Below are 20,780 nucleotides of genomic sequence, written 5' to 3'. Positions count from 1 at the left end.
TTAGATATAACTGTAAACAGAAAAGGCCCGCCGTTTAATGGGTTGGGATTTTCCTTGCTATATAATATTGGCAAATGCAACGTTAAAAAATATTTGCTTGGAAATTTTGGGAGTAAACGATAATGTTGGGACAAAACTTGAGCACTTCGCCGTATGAATGCAGGCAGGGGAATGACGAATAAATAAAACATCGAATTTTGGGCGCAAGCATTTTCACCAATTCCAAAACATAATGCAACGTTTTGCGTTCAAACTCTCCATGTCACGGCTCGTGTTATGCCTTGCATCATTGCGAGCTCTACATCTATCAGGCCACATCATCATCACCTGATGCAAATGTTGTCAAAATTAGGACCCAGTTAAAAACTCCCCCAACATCACGGGGACTAAGTTCCTAAATTGAAAATATAGGAGCCTGGTTGAAAAATTGAAAATATAGATATTGATTTCTAAGTTTCTAAATTTTTCACTAATATAAAAATACTTTACCGAAAAAATTGTAATGCAAATGTTAGAGAACGTGCAACGCATACCATGAAATATGGCACAGATATGTATCAAATACTATTTCAGTTTTTATTATAGAATACCTTTTAAAAGAAATTTTTTGTTCTTAATATAAGACACTTGAAAAAATATTAATTATGTTTTTTAACATTAACTCTATTTTAATTCATTAACTATAAGAAAGAATGTAATGAAATTTAAAAAAAATCATTTAAATAAGGGTAAGATTGTAAGTTTGTTCTATTTTTTAAAAAAATTAATAATTTAATTATCTTTACTTAATTTTGATGAAATTATTATTCGAAATATTCTATAATAGAAATTGGAAAAGACTGTAATATATGTTTACTCTTTTAAAATATCAGTGCTTTATAGAACGAAAGGTGCTCGTAGCTAAAGATGGAGGTAAGGGGCGACATGGCGAAATGCAATGACCTGCAAGTTCGAAGGTTTGAAGCTTTGAGCTGTAGTTGTAACAAAAATGGATGGACAAAAATTGAGTTGTTATTTTTATTTTTCTTCATAAGGAATAGAGCGTTTCAATAATAAAAATAATCTTTTCAAGACTATTGAGGACAAATAGTAGATCCAATGTTTTAAAAATTGAACTAGGTGTTGAAACAAAAAGGTTGAGGGGTCTCAATTTTTACCATCTAACTAGTTAGACCAACGATCAAATTAATAATATGATAATTGAATAAAAAATAATGTTAAATATATATAATATTCATATAAGAAACAAATTCACAATATGTTTAATTATTAATAAAATAACACAACATGGTCAAAAATAACGTGATAAATTATCATTTCACAAATTGTTAAATTTAAGTAAAGTTTTGTAAATTAAATATAAATAGGTTCAAAAATATTTGTATTTATACCCATAATCAATTTGTGGCGCATGTTAGGCCAATAAGGCAACCACCTTACGCTTTAAAAAAAGTTCACTCGTACACCCTATATAATCAATTTTTATTTTTTCTCATTAAGCATTAATCTTAATTATATATCTCATATAATCATTCATTATTTTTTAGTGCTTATAAAATATCATTGACAATACTGGTAATAGTTCCTATTGTTGAAAGAAATTTTTTCTAAAAAAATGTATTTAAATCTCATTTAAGATCAATTATATTACAAAATAAATTAAGTGGATTAGCTATATTATTTATTAGAAGTGGAATGTTATAATTACTTAATTATAAAAATTTAATATTTAATTTTACAGTTCAAAAAACTAAAAAAGTGATATAAAGATATAAAAATAATAATACATTAGGTTTATTAGATAATTCGGCTTTAAGCCCCAAAACACCTTCACATGGCCTTGCCTATAGTTAGCAATATTTTCATAGAAAAATGATCACAAATATATGATATATATGTGAAGAGTCCAAAAATAAATTTAACTTTTAGTAAAGCCAAATTTTTAAATTTTTCTGATCTTTAAATTTTTTTAACATTTTTATATTACTTTTAGACTAGTTCAATTTTTTAAAAACCATTTAATTTTCAGCTCAATGATAAATTAACTTCTATTCAACCATAAAAATAGTTGGTCCAAATAGAGCCATTGATGACTTCAACCAATAATTCAATCAATTTGATCATTTGACTCTTAAAACTCTGGGTAGACCCCTTTTAATTTTTAAATGCATGAGGATTGATATTAAAACTCCAAATCACTTATTTAAATAACAAAAAACTCACCACTCACGCATAGCTCTTTTTTCTTAATAAAACACACCCAACTTCAAGTGGTAACAAAAATAGAGTTATAGGACCTGTTTGACAACCCACTCTAAAAATAGTTTTTTGTTCTTCAAAGTAAAAGAACAAAAAAATTTATTTGGTAATGTATTTTTTAAAAGTGTTTTAAAGAGCAAAAAAAATAAAATATTGTTCTTGAGAGCAGAAAAATGTAAACAACTTTTAAGTGTTCTAGGATTATTGTTTTGGAGAATAAAAAAATAAAAAAATTCTTATTTTTATTATTTTTTTGTTCTTAAAATATGTTTTACAAAACACCAATTCTTAAAATAATAAAATAAAAATAGTTTCAAACAGCCCCATGAATGCAATAACTGTGAGGCTTCAATTTGTTTCCTCACATATATCCTTCTATTGGAGACAATTAAGTTTGAAGTACAATTGAACATTAAATGTGAAAGCTTTTCTTAATAAAAATTTAAATTTCAATTTATCATGTTATAAAAACTTAATCTGTTTTTTTTTTTTTTTTAACTAAACCTGACCTTGTTGATAACTTCAATCCTAAAGGCTCAAAGCTAAAGAGTTAGTGTACTCGGCTCTTGCTGCATCAACAATTTGGGCCATTTGTTTCCCTGTCATAGTCCAACTCCGTATTGTTACGAAGCCCATTCAATGTTGTTTCTTTATAAGTTGTTGTCCAAGACGGACCAAAACCTAATAGGGCATAGGGACCCACTTAAAAACTACTTTACTATTAACTAATTTAATTTCAATAAAAGCCAAAGATTGGACCATTGTTTTTGACCACACGTTCAAGAAAGCAAATAAATATGCTAACTTTTTTGCTCACAAGACATTTCAAGATAATTTAAATTTACTCATTTTAAATTATCCACCATCGAGATGTAGATGCTGTTTGAAATTTAACATAATTTGATTTGTGATCTCCTCCACACAGGTTCTTCGCAACCTTGTATTTTAAAAAAAATCAATAAAATAATATCATTGCCCAGCTGATGGGATTCATGGGAATATAATGGCAGGGAATAAAATAGAATGAAATTCAAAACAATCTCATTCTTTATACTTGTGTGGTGATACATTCTTGAATTAATGTTATCATGTGATGTGATCATCATATTTACTGAAAACATGAACCTACCAAGGGTATGTGCAGTACTTATTTAAGGTAACTAATTTGAAGATAAACCTATTAATTGTGGAATGATTTTGGGTAAATAACTATGGCTTCCCAAAAGGTTCAATATTTAATTTGGAGGTTGACAAAAGTAAAAAAATAGAAATATAGCAGAGAGGGGCCTAAGATGACGTGGCTTCATCCTCGGCGTTGTTTTGTTGCATGGTCAAATTTTGTCTTCTTCGCAAACTCCACTCCAGGTGAACAAGATCAGCTGTTGCTCAATAATAATCAGGTGTTCCCCCAACTCCATAGGCCCCCAATGTGACCAGGAGCTAGGTCTCGTTGACTAGGTTGGGCTAGACTTCAGGTTGAGTCCAAACCCGATTCCACGTGGCCTGGGTGTGTTCACACTCTCACATGCACAAAATATATATTTTTTTTTCTAATTTTAAATAAATTTTTAATTTAATCTTTTAATTTTATAAAATATTTTTTCAATCATCTAATAATTAAAAAATTAAACTTAATATCAATGTCTGAAAATATTTTATTAATATTTAAAAGTATAATATAGGAATTTCTTACTGATAAAACTAACGCTGTTAAGGTTACAAGATTGAAAAAATAATTTAAAAAAATTAAGAAATTAAAATAAATTTTTTTATAAAGTTAAATAATTAAATATGTATTTTGATTGTTTATTAATATTAATTAATTTCATGATATTTTTTTATAGTGCATACCCAATAAATTACTTCGTTGTTATTGTGAAAACTTTTGAAAAATCAATATATTTTTCATCTAAAATTTTAATTTAATTTTCTAACTTAAAATTAAAAATTGTGTAAGAACAATGTATAACCATGGAATTTTTATAATTTTAAAATATTATTTTTGAACATAATATCATTTTTCAAGGGAATATATATAGTTTCAGATGGAGATAATTGAATGAATAAAATTAATTTTTATTTTATTTTTTTTAATTTATTTCATACCTTTTGAAAACAGGACTAAGACCTGCCCTTTTATAATAGGTTAGCCTAATCCGGTGCATAATTATAAAGATGATAGTTAACCCAGTCTTGCCAGGCATCTATGCACCCCTAATTTAGTAATATTATATAAAACAAAAATATATTTAAATGTAATATGTTCATGAAAATATTAAATCGGTACACAATAATACCGCTTAAAAATTCAAAACACCTTCCTGAATTGGAACAAGTTAATTGAAGGATATCTTTGAGCATTCACATGAAAAGTTGTATTGTGTGTGTGTGTGTATATATATATATTTTAATAATGCAGCAGTAGTTATTAGGTGAAGTGGAATTGATGGAAAAAAAAAAAATACGTAGGTTATTAATTAATTAGAAAGGAAGCATTAATTGGGGGAACATATAATATCAAAGAATTGACATCAGAAGCGACAATGTCATGTGATCATTGTTTGATTCGTGGATGGAATACTCAAATATCCACGCTCGTCTTTCTCATGTTGTGTTCTGAGTCTTCTGATGCTGATGTTTTATCTTATCTCCATTGTAAATAATTATTTGGAAAACTTAGTAATAAATCCATCCTTGGGCGGCAAAATTGCGTTGGAGAATTGAAAGACCAAGATGCAAGCAGATATACTTGAGATTTTATGGCTATCGGCTTGCACCCTGCTGCTTTAGTCTTCCAGTACAGTTTTAGTTCCAAAGAGGGATTTACTTAGCAATTTTTGTCAGTTGATTTAGTATCAACATGAAGATCATATATATATATATATATATATATATATATAATGTATGTTTTCCTTTCATGCTTTGCCTCCTTTTTGTTGGTCCCTTCAAGTACCCTCTCTAATTATATTTATAAGACATTTAATTTTTATTGCAAGTTTCTCCTTTTATCTTTCATTAAATGTTGGTGAAAAAAATTATATTATTAAATTTTGTATACTTAATAAGGAAAAGTTTAAAAATTTATTAAATTAAATATTTATTTAAAGTTAATGTGTTTTAAGATTTTTTTTTATTAATGTTTTAAGGTTTTTCTTAATTTCTATAAAACATATTGAGAGTGAGTTACGAATTAGTGGGGGAATATATGTAAAGTTAAGAAGAAGTAACATTCTTTCGAAAATTGAGAACCAATTGGGGATTGATGCCAATTCAATAAAAGAAACATTACAAATATAAATGAAAGGAATTGGGATAGCACTCCTTCTAGTTTTATTTATTAGTTATTTCTAACATGTTTGACTATAATTAAAAAACTTAAAATTAAATAATTCTCTCTAAAAAAATAAATTTTCAATTATAGTCCCTATTAAATATATAAATTTTAATGATTTACTTTATCTATCCAATATTTAAATGGGAAATAAAAGTAGAAACTTATAATAAAAAGTCAATGACATAACTTTATAAGTAAGATTAAACAAAAAGTATTCTCTATATCTTATAAGCAAGTGAGTAATTTTTCAAAACCCAGCAGCTCAAACCTTTAAAGCATTTTTTTTTTTTGTGAAACAGATAAAGGAGTAACTTTTCCTAACAAATAAAGAGAAAGTAGAGAAAAAAAAAGTGAAGAAACGTGAAGGAGAAAGAGTATTGAAGGCCTGAAGGGATAAAGGAAAATGACAATTCTAATCCCAGCAATTCAAGGTGAACAATTGCATATCAGGTGGGAAAACTTTAAATAAAAGCTATATTGTAATTGCCTAGCACGCACTAACGTTTCACATATTCAAATATTATTAGTAAAGTAATTATTAACTCTTTTTTTAATTGAATGATGAAACCAACGATTTAAGGTTACAAGCGGATCCAACCGTCCTCCCACTTGTAAAAAAAACTTGCCTGCTATTAGGCTTCTAAACCATAATTGTCAAGTCATTATTATTTAATCTATTTAAGACTATAAGATGAGCTGCATGCATGCTTTTATATGTGATAATGTAATTGATATGCATTTTGACGTTCAACCCAATGCATGAACCCGAGTTATTATCTTTTGGCCCACTCGTTTTTTTTTTAAATTATATTGCAATGTGAGTGTGTGTGTGTGTTACATATATAATTCTTAGGGCTGCATAAAAGACTAGACGGAACTGGACTTTAGCCTAACTCGGAGTCTGATTCTTTTATGAAAAGGATTGGATTAGGTAACCTGTAATCCAGTCTGGTCCTGTGAAAATTCGGAGATTAACAAGACTGGACTTGGTCCATAGGACTGGGAGACTGGTCCTGTTAGTCCAATACTCACTTGATCTTTTTTTTTCTCTATGATGACCAATAATCTATTTCAACTTAACAAACTCAATTAAGATAATAAAAACACTTATAATTATAATAAATCCATAATAATTTCTAACACCAAGAAAATAATATTTTAGTTATAGTCCAAACTCCAAATGATTTAAATACATAACTTCAATAAAAAAATCAGAGGAAAGATCGAAAATAGACTAGAGGAAAAAAATCAGCAAGAACAGAAATAATAAAAAACAGCCCACAGACATGTTCCTTTAAAGTTCGAATAGATCAAGATCAGAGTACAAAGTGCAAGGCAGGGGCTAGGGCTTTGGCACACTGAAGAAATTGAGAATGAGAACAAAGTTGAGTGAGTAGCTGAGACGCTAAGTGCTGTTGAGTAACAGTGTTGAGGTTTTTTTTTTTATCAGAGTGCAAAGTGCAAGGCAGGATTAAGACTTTTTTCTAAGGCTTATTAATTAATAATTTATAAATTAATTTTAATTATATTAAAATAATTATATAGGACCAAACCGGACCACTTAGTCCAGATGCTTGGTCTCTAGTCTGGTCTTACCCGAAAAATTAGTCCTGTCTTTTTGGTCTTTTTGATCCTATAGGACCAGCATTTTACAGGACGAGACAGGATCGAATTTTTATGGGTCGGTTCGGATCAAATGAGACTATGAGGGTTTTGCACAGCCCTAATAATTCTCAGCCACACGCCTCCATTCATCTATTTCATGCCGGGCAATCATTTTACATCTTGATTCTTGAGTTCTATCTCAAGATCATCATATGTATGTATGTATGTGTATGTATACTCTTACATTCATGTTCATAATATTCGTATATAACAATGAAAGCAAATAACGCACGCATTTAGAAAGAAATAAAAAAGTAAAAATTAAAATTAATTTTAAATATGAGACTTGAGCTTCACACTCAGTCATATTTTATTATGTTATATAAATTAATATAAAGTATATATCTTACTTAAATCTTTTAGTAGTTACATGACACACCTTTTAATCTACACACCGACAACTAAGGTTTTGAGGTTGGTTTTCTCTCTCACACACAAAAACTTTCAACTCAGAAATTTCACTAAATTTGCAATTTGACCTTTGTATTTTAAATTGTTCATTAATGTGATCTATATGGCTTTGAAATGTCGAATATATGGGTCCTTATGCTGTGAAAACATTCCAATAAATAATTTCAAAATATTAAATAAATCAGAACTCAGATTGAAAAGCAATATAGTTAATTAACAAAGGGAAGACTAAATTTTGGCTGAAAGTTTAATTGAGAGAATATAATACTCCTTCCCACTTCTGTCTCAATTTATCAAGTATTTTTAAAAATTACATATATTACTAAAATTCATTAAATACAGTTTAGAATATTATCTATACAGTATAAACTTTTAAAAATATTCTTTGCTAATAAGAGAGAGAAGGAAAATTATGTAAAAAGTGAAACAATGAGGATAACATTAGAATAATTATAATTAATTAAATCTTTTTTTTCAAAACGTCTTATATATATTAAGACACCAAATCATCTCTAAAAAATTCTTATAAAATGAGACGAGGATATAATTTAAAGCACAAGGACTATTTATTTGTTGTTTTGAAATCATAGGAACCAAATTAATGCCAAATGAAAAGAATGGTCGAATCACAAATCTCATGTATGTAAAACTTTGAGAGCCAAAAGTTTCACAAAAGGTATATACAAGCTAAACTAATTAATTACCAACATAGACACACACATAATTTGATTTGCCATAAAGATAGATAGCCACAAGATCTTGCCAATGATAATCTTTATAATATATAGAATAGGATATAGGAGAGCACGTTGTGAACCAAGTAGGTGAAAGCGAGAAACGAAAATGGAAGTCTATTTCATGAGACATGGACGATGGATGTATAAGAGTAGCCTTGAGGCCTAAGGATTGAGACATTGAAATTGAGAGTCATATATAAGTCATTATTGCCACAAAGAAGGAGGACTTTTATAGCTTTGCTTTGCTTATAGATAGCTTTCATGGTTAGCTTTTCTTTGTATGCATACATGTAGTGGTGGGTGTCCACAGGACGGCGTTTTTACTATTCCATTCCCACAACTTATACATACCTTTGTTGATATGTGGCTTTGTTTTGTTTGATTTGTTTGTTGGTTGGTTGATGATTGCGCTTACTATATAGCAAGTGAAGATATGAAAAGAAATATGAGACTATTTTGAATGGGAAAGACAGCACTATGAGTATAAAAGACAATCAAAGTAAATCAAAGGCTTAATTATAATACATATATAAAAAAATATATATGGACATGTATAAATGCATGCTTTGGGGTCCACTCACATGGCTACTACTTACCCTTCCCGTTTTATTCTCATCTTTTTCTCTCTTTAATTTTTTTTATAATTATCTATTATTTGGAATTACTAAAACTAGATTCAAGTATTATCAAGCTTCAACAAGAATATTTTTTTTTAAATTTAGTTTTAGAATATTGAATGTTCTTTGAAGAATAATTTAAAAATAAAAATATACCTTTACCCTGGTTCAAACTTAAATGTTTTATAGGAGATTTCATGTCTTTAATTGCCGAGTCAATTATTATTGTCAACATAGTATCATTATCATTTATTGTTAGAAAAAAGTAATTTAGGTTGTTAAATTGCAAATATTCCTCACTAATGCTAATTTCTCTGTTAAATATCGGGACATTAAATTTAATAATGAATAGTTTTTTCCTCGCTATAATTGTAATTGCTTGCTTACTATTTTTACTAATTAATTTAATATTTTAAAGAGAAATAAATTAAAAGATTAATTCCTTGATATAAATTATATGTTTCTATTAGAGATTATAAAAAATATAATAACGCTGATAAGTTGCATATTAATACGACTTATGGAGTAAAACGTAGTTTTCCGTTTGCTACATGCAATAGTAGCTATTATTATTATTATTATTATCATTATTTTGCTTTGGCCGCAAGGTGTCACCACTCATTAGCGGGTCGGCACACGCTTTTATCCCATTCTATTGCCTCCACTTGCTCCTCCACCTTCTTCATTTCTCTCTCCCATTTTTTTAATAATTTTTGTTCAAGTACCATTAACAATATCAAGGATAGAGCCAGTGATTCGAATTAAATTTGATGGGCCAGTTTGAACCTATCAAAAAAAAATAGAGTCGAAATTGATTATACAAACTTTTTAAGAGGAGTATGATACTTTAAGTCTGACCTTAACAACCTGGCTCGAATTAAGCTCGATATGAATAAGCTCGATCATTGAAATTTTTAACTCTATATGTATATAGAGTTGACAATTTTGATCAAACTAGACGGGCCAGCTCGAACCCGATAAAAAAATTTAAGGTTAGACTTAGTTATATGAGCTTTATTAAGATGTTAGAATACTTCAAACTTGATCCAAATACGACTGGCTTGAATTGAACCTAACTTGAATAAGCTCGACCTGTCTAAATTACTGGCTCTAATTAAGCGTATGTTTAAGAATGTATAATGAAATGAAAAGAAACAATCATTAATGAAATGGAATGAGGTGGAATAGAATAAAATGAAATATTTTATTGGTTGGGAGTTTTATATGTTAGAGAAATGGATGATTTTATTTAATCATTATTTACAATTATTATAAAATTAATGGGTTTGAATTAGACATAATTTTGTTTTTCAATTTTAACGTGAGAGTAAGTGAAAGAATAAAATGAGGTGAAAAGAACGAGGGTAATTTAAAATAATGTTACTTATATTAGGCACTTGACCCTGAGGGTCCAAAAAAAAATTGAGTTTATAATGGTTTGAAAGGTAATTCCACTCTCTTTTAAAAATTTCTCTTAAATAATGATAAAAAACTTTTAACCATTTCACTTTATTTCATGCTACTCCAAAAAAACTCTCAAACACAACCTGAAGGATAGATTCCTATTCTTGTTGGTCCATTTATCATTTTTGCATATGTTTATTTTGATTTCTGAAGGTATGTATGGAGAGCATTGATCATTTGAAAAATAATAACATCTTAAATGATGCTTAGATTCTTTAAAAGACTGGCCTCATGATTGCTATTAATGGAGATACCTTGGAGAAAAAAAGCTATTAATTACAATGACAATGAGATTTGCATTCAAATGAAATACAAAATGATTAATTTATAGATTAAAAGAGAAATTAGTACTTCTGTGTTTAAAACATTGTGTGTGTGTATTCAAATATAAGTCTTACAATTAAGTTTTGAAATGCATATAGGCTTATAGGGTCTGTCAGTAAATAACAATCCCATAAATAAATAAATATATATATATATATATATATATATATAAATGTATACATTGTAAAAGGAATATCAAATTAATGCTAGAAATGGGAAGGAAAATAATAATAAAATTATCTCACATTATATAAATGATAATCTGATCTTTTGAAATGTCATAATTTTACTAAAGTTTTTAGAGACTTTTGTATTAATAAATTTTAAATTAAAAAAATATTATTTCACTTTATTGATAAGTTGTGATTTCTTATTTAATTTTTGCAATTCTTTAAATAAAAGTTGTTATTCTTAAAAAAAAATTATGATTGAGGCTTTTTATTTTAAGAACTTGTTCTTCAATAATAGAAATTACACTTGATAAGTTATTATTTTTTTATTCAACTATCGCGATTTATAAAATAAAAGTTATTATTCCTTAAATGAAACTTTGATTGAAGCTTATTATTTTGAGAATTTATTTTTCAGTAACAAAAATTATATTTAACAATGTTTGATTTTTGGTTCAACTCTTACTATTTATACAACAAAAGTTGATGTTCTTTAAACAAAAGTTATTATTGTGATTTTTTATTTTCAATAAGGATAAAATAATTTTCTTACTTTAAAATTTATCAATACAGAAGTTCATAAAAACTTCAATTAAAATATGGTATTTTATTGGATTAAATTATTATTTATATAATTTGAGAGTTTTATTATCATTTTTTCAAATGGAAAATAGGTTAATAGCCGTTAATGTGTGTGATCTTTGTGTGAACTACAGTAAAAATTATTGTATGTTAGGCATGATATACAAAGTAGCTACTTTGTCCTCATTATAATGAAATCAGCCACATAAAGCCCTCAATAATACTCTATTTTTATATTATATCTTTACTTAGTTACCCATCGCTTTATTCAAAGTACTAGTCTATTATTCTTTGGATTACAAATCTCATAAAGCTATAAATATAATAAATAATAAATAATAAATAAATCCCAACTAATCCACCTTTTTTTATCGGCTATTGGGCTCTCCCATAAAAAAAATTACTAGCTCTTTTGGCAACCCTAGGTTCGGATAGAACCTTCTAATGAATAGTTTATCTATTAGTTTAATTTCTTTTATTTGAATTGTTTATATGTACAATTAATATCTGCATAAAATGTCATCAATTAGAGTCTCGTGATTATCACCCTTTTCCCTAATGATTGGAAATATATTTAATCTTTCGGCCAGAAAAAGAAATATATTTGATCTGAACTCTTTAAAGGCAAAATTTAATTACCATCAAATAAAAGGGAATTTTTGGAAATTTAATCTTGCAACTTGCACAAGTTCCGGCCAATAAAAACAAAAAAAAAAATTATTGCAAGTTTTGACCTCGTCAATCCCTGCGGGGCATTGATCTATCTCTTTGCAATTGCAGGGTAATCATACATCTTCTCATACACATGCAATAATTCACTTATTTTTATGAATATGACGACATTATTGGATATCTCAAACATTCTGAATTTCTGATGGATAATTAAGGGCAATGATGGATAATTAAAAAGAAAGACAAGATTTATATATTTTCCTTATATATTTAATATATTTTTATTTAATCAAATCATGATAAGTAAATTTTAATATATTAAGAATATTAATTATAAGAGTTTGTTATGAAATAAATAATCTATAAAATATTTATGTATATTAATTTAATTGAAGATAAATATGTTAAGTATACAAATTTTTTTCTTAAAAAAGGAAATATGAGTATCAGGTATATGAGCATACCCATATGAAAAAAATAATAGATTCTTGCCTTAAAGAAAAAGGATAATGAAATTAGCATAGAAAGAAATACAAGTGTACGTCTGTAAGCTTTGATTAATAATTCCATTCATCCTATTTATATAAATCACTTTATATAAAAAAGATGGATCGTCATTTATTTTATTTCAATTTTATTATTTTTTAATTTTATATGAAGGCAGTAAAATGTTACACACGAGGGAGAGATTGGTTTTGGAGATGTTATATTCAACAAGAGTAAATTGAATCTTTTTTTAAAAAAAAAATCAATATTTTAACTAACTTTCTCTAATTTTGGTAAGATAATTTTTTTGCCTCATTTTTAATAACATAATTAGAAGTGATTTATATATAGAATTAGAGTATAATTCAATTTAATATATATATATATATATATATTTGTTTTATTCAATAAAAAATTGTCATAATACGCATTTTGTTGTTAGTACTTGCGGGGAAAAGACATTAGGAAGCACCGAAGAAGGAAAGAAAATAAAAGAAAATGAATAATTTTGATATATAATCATTAAAGTGTTTGCTACAAGGATTAATAAGAAAACGCAATGCATTGATATGTCCCAACAAAGACTTAATGGACCCAATTATTGTGAAATAAAAGGGAATCAATAGTTAGAAAAAAAAATGAACATGGTCTAGATATATGAACCATACATGCATGCAAGAAGATTGCAAACCTTTCTGGAGAGTTGTCTAATCTGAAGTCGAATCAAGAGTTGTTGAAATAAATACCAAAATATGAACTTTAATGGTTAATAAGTTCACTTATATTGCTGATAAAAAAATAATGTTCGCTTATATAAATCCAAAATTGTTCCCGTCAAACTCAATCAAGACATGTACGATCGTCCAGTCAATTATGGCTACCCGCCTACCCTTCCACTATATATGATTTTGAAGTATTAAAAATTAATTTTTTATATAATTATTTAACTGGGTTTATTTTATTTAAATATTGTTGAATTTGACTGGAAAAAACTCTTTTAAAGATGTTTTTATATTTATATAAATTTGAACGTGAGACTTCGTATACCTATTTTTTTTTTAATTATAGTGTTGAATTTTAAACTTTCTAGCTAAATGTTAGTATGTTAAAAGAATTTTTGTTTTCTTGTACTTTGATAGGTAAACTTCTCTTCGTTGAAGGCCTGCATGATTTCAATTCATATCAACTATATAATATTAAAGGATGGCGGATTTTCTTTGGTTTTTAAAAAATTATTGGTCCTAAAATCAATGCTAGCTTTTAGCCTTAGGTTTTAGGTGTTGACAATTGTAAGACAAGTTGGCAACGTTACCGGATACTCTTGAATCCTTTATAAGGCAATTTTGCAAGTAATCCAATATTTTAAAATATAAAATAATTTATTAAAAATAAATTTTATTAAATATAATTTTTATTATATTCTCACTATTTAAAGTTATTGAATACATAATATTTATAAAAATTTATATTTTTATTTAAATAAAAGTAATGCTATAAAGTGTATTTAATAAATTTTTAATTTTATCCAAACATATCTTATAAAATGAAATAAAGGGAGTATTATGGGTGTGTTTAGATATTGAGAAAATTTGGTTATAAAAAATTGATTAACAGAATGTAATGATATTTTTATAAAATTTTTAAAATTAATTTTGATAAAATTAAGTAAATATGGATTATTTTTAGAATTAATTTTAAATGTTGAAAAGAACATTTTCTTGTAATATAAATATTAATAAGAAAAATGGAAGGTAAACTTGTAAAATTGAGTCGACTGTAACGTTTTCTCTAATTTCATAATATATATTTTGAATCCCATTTATTAATCAGAGGTATTTGTAAGGAAAATAAAATTTAATGATCCAAAAATTCATAAATAGACTTGCATTTTTTATTTTGAAAAAATTCTGACAAATAATTTTTTTTTAAGACAATGCTTTTTGAAACATGCATGTTCCTAAAAAACAAACACTAGGCCTAGGTGTTGACAATTGGAATTGGAAGACGTTAAACTACAGCGGAGACACAGAATAGAGACGAGGCGTGCAGAGCAAACACTGGCGATCCTTGTGGGTGATTTTTTTTTTTTTTTGGGGGGGGGGGGGTTCAAAAATCCAATTTTCTTAATCATAAAAATGTATTTTCCAATTATGAGATTTTTACATTTTGGATACTGATATAATAATGTTAATGTTAAATATTTTTTCATATCGATTTTTTTAAAAAATTAATTATATTAATTTATAAAAAATCAGATCAACATTATCCGGAATGATTATTCATGAACAATGAATTAGATTTTGGCGACATCTGGGTCATGATTCCGAAAAGAGAAAATGCTTTTAATACTGAAATAACTGAAAATAACGGGAGATTCATAAAAAGTAATTTTTTTAAAATTTAAAATAAGGTTGACGTAGATTTTCAAAATAAAAAAGAGATTTTCATAAAAAAAGACATTTCTAGAAAAGTAAAACGATTTCTCGCCGCTCATGCATCAGACACCAAACTAAGTATTCAGTGCTGCTTTAACTAAACTCTCTCCTATGAAATTTTTTAGCTATGGAAAATGAGATATAAAAGTTTTAATAACTAATACTAAAATATATACATGCAATATAATTAATCATGTGATTATTAAGTGAAACATATAAAATAAATTTTTAAACAAATATAATCTGAAAAATCCAAACAAATTGAACAAATATAATACATAACCACCAACCTTATGTCATCATGTCTCTAGACCAAAGTCCACAATTGGTACTCATTGACTCGGTTAAAGGTAAGCTATTCCAAGTTCTAACAAGCCACTCATTGACCAAATGAGAGTATATCACATGACATTAGACAATATTTATAAAAATAGGAGGTGAAGAAGATGAGAATGACAAAATATTGGTTAGAGATGAAAACTTGATATTTTTTCAAAAGTCAACATGTTAAGAAATGTGAATACAGTGAGAGAGAAGATATCAATAACGATAATCCTTATGCTTAAAATCATAACTAAGAAAACAATAAATATGAAAATAAGTTTGAAGTTTGTTTGTCTCATGAGATGAAAGAAGAACAAAACATGCATAAGACTTTTAAAGGACTATAATCAGGAAGATAATCATAGAGACACTTAAAAGAAGAAATGTTATCAATGATAGGAGATATGAGTCGATTGATGGAAAAGACAGAGGTTAAGGCCTCTTCACCCAAAATCATTTAAGATAAGAAGAGGAAATGAACAATACTCTAACATAATAAAAATATCAGTGTTTACACTCAACAAGACCATTCTGTTGAGAAGTGTAGAGGTAAGAATACTAAGAAACAGTGCCATGAGAATCAAGAAAGCTGGGTAATCTAGAGTCACAAAATTCAAAGCATTATCACGATAAAAAATTTTGATGACTTTAGAATATTGAGTGTGAATCATTGTGGCAAACTTGATATCAAGTTCAAGTAACTCAAATTAATATTTCATCATATAATTCTAGTAAAAAAGTCTTCAGCAAAAATTATAAAGTATCAAGATCTCCCTATAGAGAATAGGTGCAGGACCCCAAACATCATAATGAATCAAATCAAATGTAGATGTGGCAATAGACTCATTTTTATGAAAAGAGAAAGTGGATTGTTTGGCAGTTGACAAGAAATGCATTGCAAAGATTGGTTATAAACATGATTTATAAGACCACTAAAAATTAAAGGACACAATTTACTTAAACAAGAGTGAGCAAGACGATGATGTCATAAGTCAAGAGAGAAATTAGGAAAAGAGGATGTGGAGGTAGCACACGATATGGGAGTAGTGATCTCAAGTAGGTGCATTTAGGTGAGCTTAAACATATGACCAACTTTATGCCCGATCCTAACAACACATTTCGTCTGAAAATCCATCAGAATACACCACGTTTATTTTATAATACGTCAAAACAAATTTTCAAACAATTAATTCAAACACCTAATAAGTTTTAAAACAAACAGTTAATTCAACAAATAATTAATTAACAAGTAATTATACAAATGAAGTTTTTGTCTGATTACCTCAAAACTTTAATAGGATAAAGGTTTACCCCTCAAGACACACATTTTTAAAGCTCCAATCAGCTTGAATGGTGCCAATTTAGGTTAATCTATAATTTAACTATGAGGATAATCATTAATATCCTTATTAATTTCAACACTTTATCTCATCATTTCAACTCACCCAAAATCACAACCTCTTGCTATCAAATATATTCATTGGGTTTACTAGGTTCCTATAGCCTATATTGTCATTCATGAGCCATTAAACTACTATTAGTGTCTTTAAAACACCTCCGACCACCTCGATTAATGCAATTTTAGATCATTTATGGCACTCACCAACCAATTACTTATAAAATCATCAATATTAGGTTTAAATAATCTAAACAACTCTCATTAACTCTATTTAAGTTAATGGATTCGAACCCATAACTTATACGGACCAAAAACCTCTCCCTCAAGTCAAACCCTAACTCAAACATTTGAGAAAATGAATGAGAAAGGGAGGAAAGGGGTCTAAAAGTCTTACCTGTGATGGTTAATAGTTTATAAATACTCTAAACCTCTAAGTTAAAAACTCTTGGTAGAGAAACCTCAAGTCCTTTATTTTCTCCTTTTCGTCTCTTTTAGTTTTTTGAATAGACACAGATTTATTTCTATAAATTTTTGTCCATACACCTCAACATATGGCATAAAAAGTGCCTATTCTTTGCAACTAGCCACACGTGCATCACAGTGGATGTGCTGCATGCCCTGACACGTGGCACAAAAGCTCTTCCTTTAAATTTTCTCCCTTTTTGATGCTCAAGTGACTCGACTTTGCTTCAGGTCCAAATTTAAAGTTGAAACCACAACCAAAACCACTTGTTAAACCCATCTTGCCATACATCTCATCAATTTACTTAATTATTCTAATTAGGCTTAGCTAATTGGGTTTAAATTACAAATGACAGGAACAAAATATGAACCATGAATGGATAAGGAAGGCAAGGAGATAGCACCAATGTGACTAACACACGTGAGGATTATCAAACGTAAGTATAGGATAAGCAGTAGAGTTATGTGTTATAAAGGAAAAGAAAGTTGCCTAACCTGTTATATAATTGCAACAAGTAAAATCAAAATATCAAGTGGATTTACAATGAGAGTAGAAAAGGTAGTAAAGGGGCTAGAGGAACTAGAGATGAGTATACACAGCAAAGGTTCAAGTTCATTAAGAAAGAATCTCAAAGTAGGTTGAGCAAGATCACATTTTTTTCAATCAAAGACGGTAATTGCAACCATAGTAACTGAGATAGAATGAGCAACCTCTAAATTTTCCATTTTTAAGGAAAAGAAACTCACAAAAGAGAATGAAGAATGAAAAATACTTAAACCAGAGATTGTAGTGCGAACTGAATAACTCTCACACCAGGTAACTAATCAATGATTTGACCATTGAAAATGACACATTAGATGTTTCGTACCTGTTAATCAAATTTTAGCACAATCCAACGATTAACGTATCTAAATATGCCAATTTACTAGAACTGTCATGTGGATGTGAAATGCAAAAATAGTTTTGACGTGGACTTAAACTTGTGACGAAGGATGACAACATTGAAATGAAAGAAGGCTAACACTCTTCAAAAACTAACTTATTGTGAAAAAATAACATTCTTTGGCTCTAATACCATAAAAGCTATTAGAAATGAGAGAGATAAACTAGATAATAATTGAAAAATATTATATATATTACTAATTTGAAGGGTAGATTATATACATTAAGAAATAGACAACATAATAATGATATAATAATATCAAATAATATTTCATAATAATTACTGAAATATGCACACAATATTTGAAAAATATTTTAGATAACAATTTTTAAAAGAAATTCCCAAACACCTTTTCAAACCCAAACAAGTCAAGCATTCAAGGTTTTTCAAACAAAAATTATTCTGAACAATTAATTCACGCCTCCAAATGCATTTCTCTCTCATGCCAAACATATTCATATGTAATTTTAATCTCACTTGACAGTACAATTTTCAAACAATAATTTTACATTCCCAAACAAGATAATTTCCATGCAACAATGCTTTTCATAAAAAAAAAAAAAAACATATATAACCAATCACACAATATACACAATAACAAATTAATAAAGAATACTGTTACTACTTGGAAGTAAACTTTTCCTTACAAGCCTACTTCCTCTACACTATAATATAAGTTATAGTTAATTAATTTATGATTTATAAATAATATTACTTGAAATCTTAAATTCTTAAAAATATTCATATCTTTTTATTTCTACTTTCATTAAATACTCTATATAAAAGCCTTAATAATAGTAATTAAAATTATAATTTAAGATTTTTTTTTTAAAAAAAGTAATAAATGAAGTAGGGATATGATTAAAAAAATATAAAAACTATCAAATGTTTTAAATTTTAAATTAAATAAAATTTTTAAAAGATATTTTATATTGTGATTTGAAAGGAGTAACTTAAAATAAAATGTAGAGAGTAAAAATGAGATTAGATAAGTTACATTATATCTTTAGAGCTTTAAATTCATGCACAGTCAATGCTCCTACTGGAATCCCAACAGATCAATAAACCTTTACACCTATCTCATTGTTTTCCTCGCTTTCTATTTGTTTTTTGAACTAACTACTATTTTAAAATTTTACATGTTTGACGTGATGAACGCATCATGCATCACGACGCACAGTATAGAAGCGATCTTTCACATGCTATTGAGTTCAGATTCAGCCCAAAACTCCATTTTAGACCCCAAACAACCTTAATTAACATTCCTAGACTCAGTTGCATCATAGTCGAATGCCTAATCAACTCATTATCCTCAATTAACCTTAGATTAGAATTAGGATTTTACAGGAAACTTATAATAATATTTAATGGAAGATTAATATAATATATATAATTTAAATATATACGTAATGGTTTTTAAATTTTAAAATATTTAGCTTCACCGTCCAAAGTAATATGAGAAAGGCAGCGACTAGTCAGCCAATCTTTCGCGCCTTTGGAAATTTTATCCCATTACATATAATTATATATATATATATATATATTACTCCCTCCATTTTAAATTACAAGATATTTTTAAATAAAATCTCACATATCAATAAATCATATTAAATATATTTAAAAATTTTATCTTTTTAAAATAAAAGTATAAACTTTTAAAAATGTCCTTCATTTAATGTATATTGAAAAGAGAAGGGTTAAAAATTAATTATAAAGAGAGAAAAGATAATATTAAAATTGTTGCATTTAATGAAATATTAATTTATATAAAATATTTTATATTTTAAAATAATTTTTTTTAAAAATATTTTATAATTTAAGATGAAGGGAATATAAATTAATGATACATACAATAAAATTTTCATCTTTTAAGATAAGGTGATTTGACCAGACTCAAATGAGATTTATCGGAGCTGTTAGAACGTCTGACCAAGTCAATTACTACCCTCTCCAAAAAATGTTAACTGAAGTATGCGTTTGCCATTGACTAATGTGAATTAAATAAGCATTCTGATAATGTTGTTATATTAAAAAAGTTCTACTTTCCACGAAAATGCTGACAGTATGTCATTAATTAAGTGAAGTCTCTTTCTTTCTGTCAATAATTGAATATTAAAGTACACACAGTCACAAATTATAAAATATTTTTAAATAAAATTTTACATACCAATAATCTCATTAAATATATTTAATAATTTTATTTTTTTAAACTAAAAATATAAACTTTCAAAAACACACATCCTTCAATATATTGAAAAAAAGTGATAAAAATTAATTACATAGAGAGAAAGGATAATATTAAAATTTGTATATTTAATAAAACTTTAATTTATTCAAAATGTCTTATATTTTAATATAAATTTTTTTTTAAAAGTGCCCTATAGTTTAAAATGGAAGGAGTATATCTTTTTGATATTACTTATCAGTTATTTTTTTCATGAAAATAAGACGATGAATTAAAAATCAGAGATCTACTCTGTCGCTGCGTTATTTAT

Source organism: Prosopis cineraria, unplaced genomic scaffold (genome assembly GCF_029017545.1).
Source record: "Prosopis cineraria cultivar Desert tree isolate PC_DT_omini unplaced genomic scaffold, ASM2901754v1 PC1, whole genome shotgun sequence".
NCBI classification, from domain to species: domain Eukaryota; kingdom Viridiplantae; phylum Streptophyta; class Magnoliopsida; order Fabales; family Fabaceae; genus Prosopis; species Prosopis cineraria.
The sequence above is the reverse complement of the archived record's forward strand: the minus strand, read 5'-3'. Positions refer to the sequence as shown.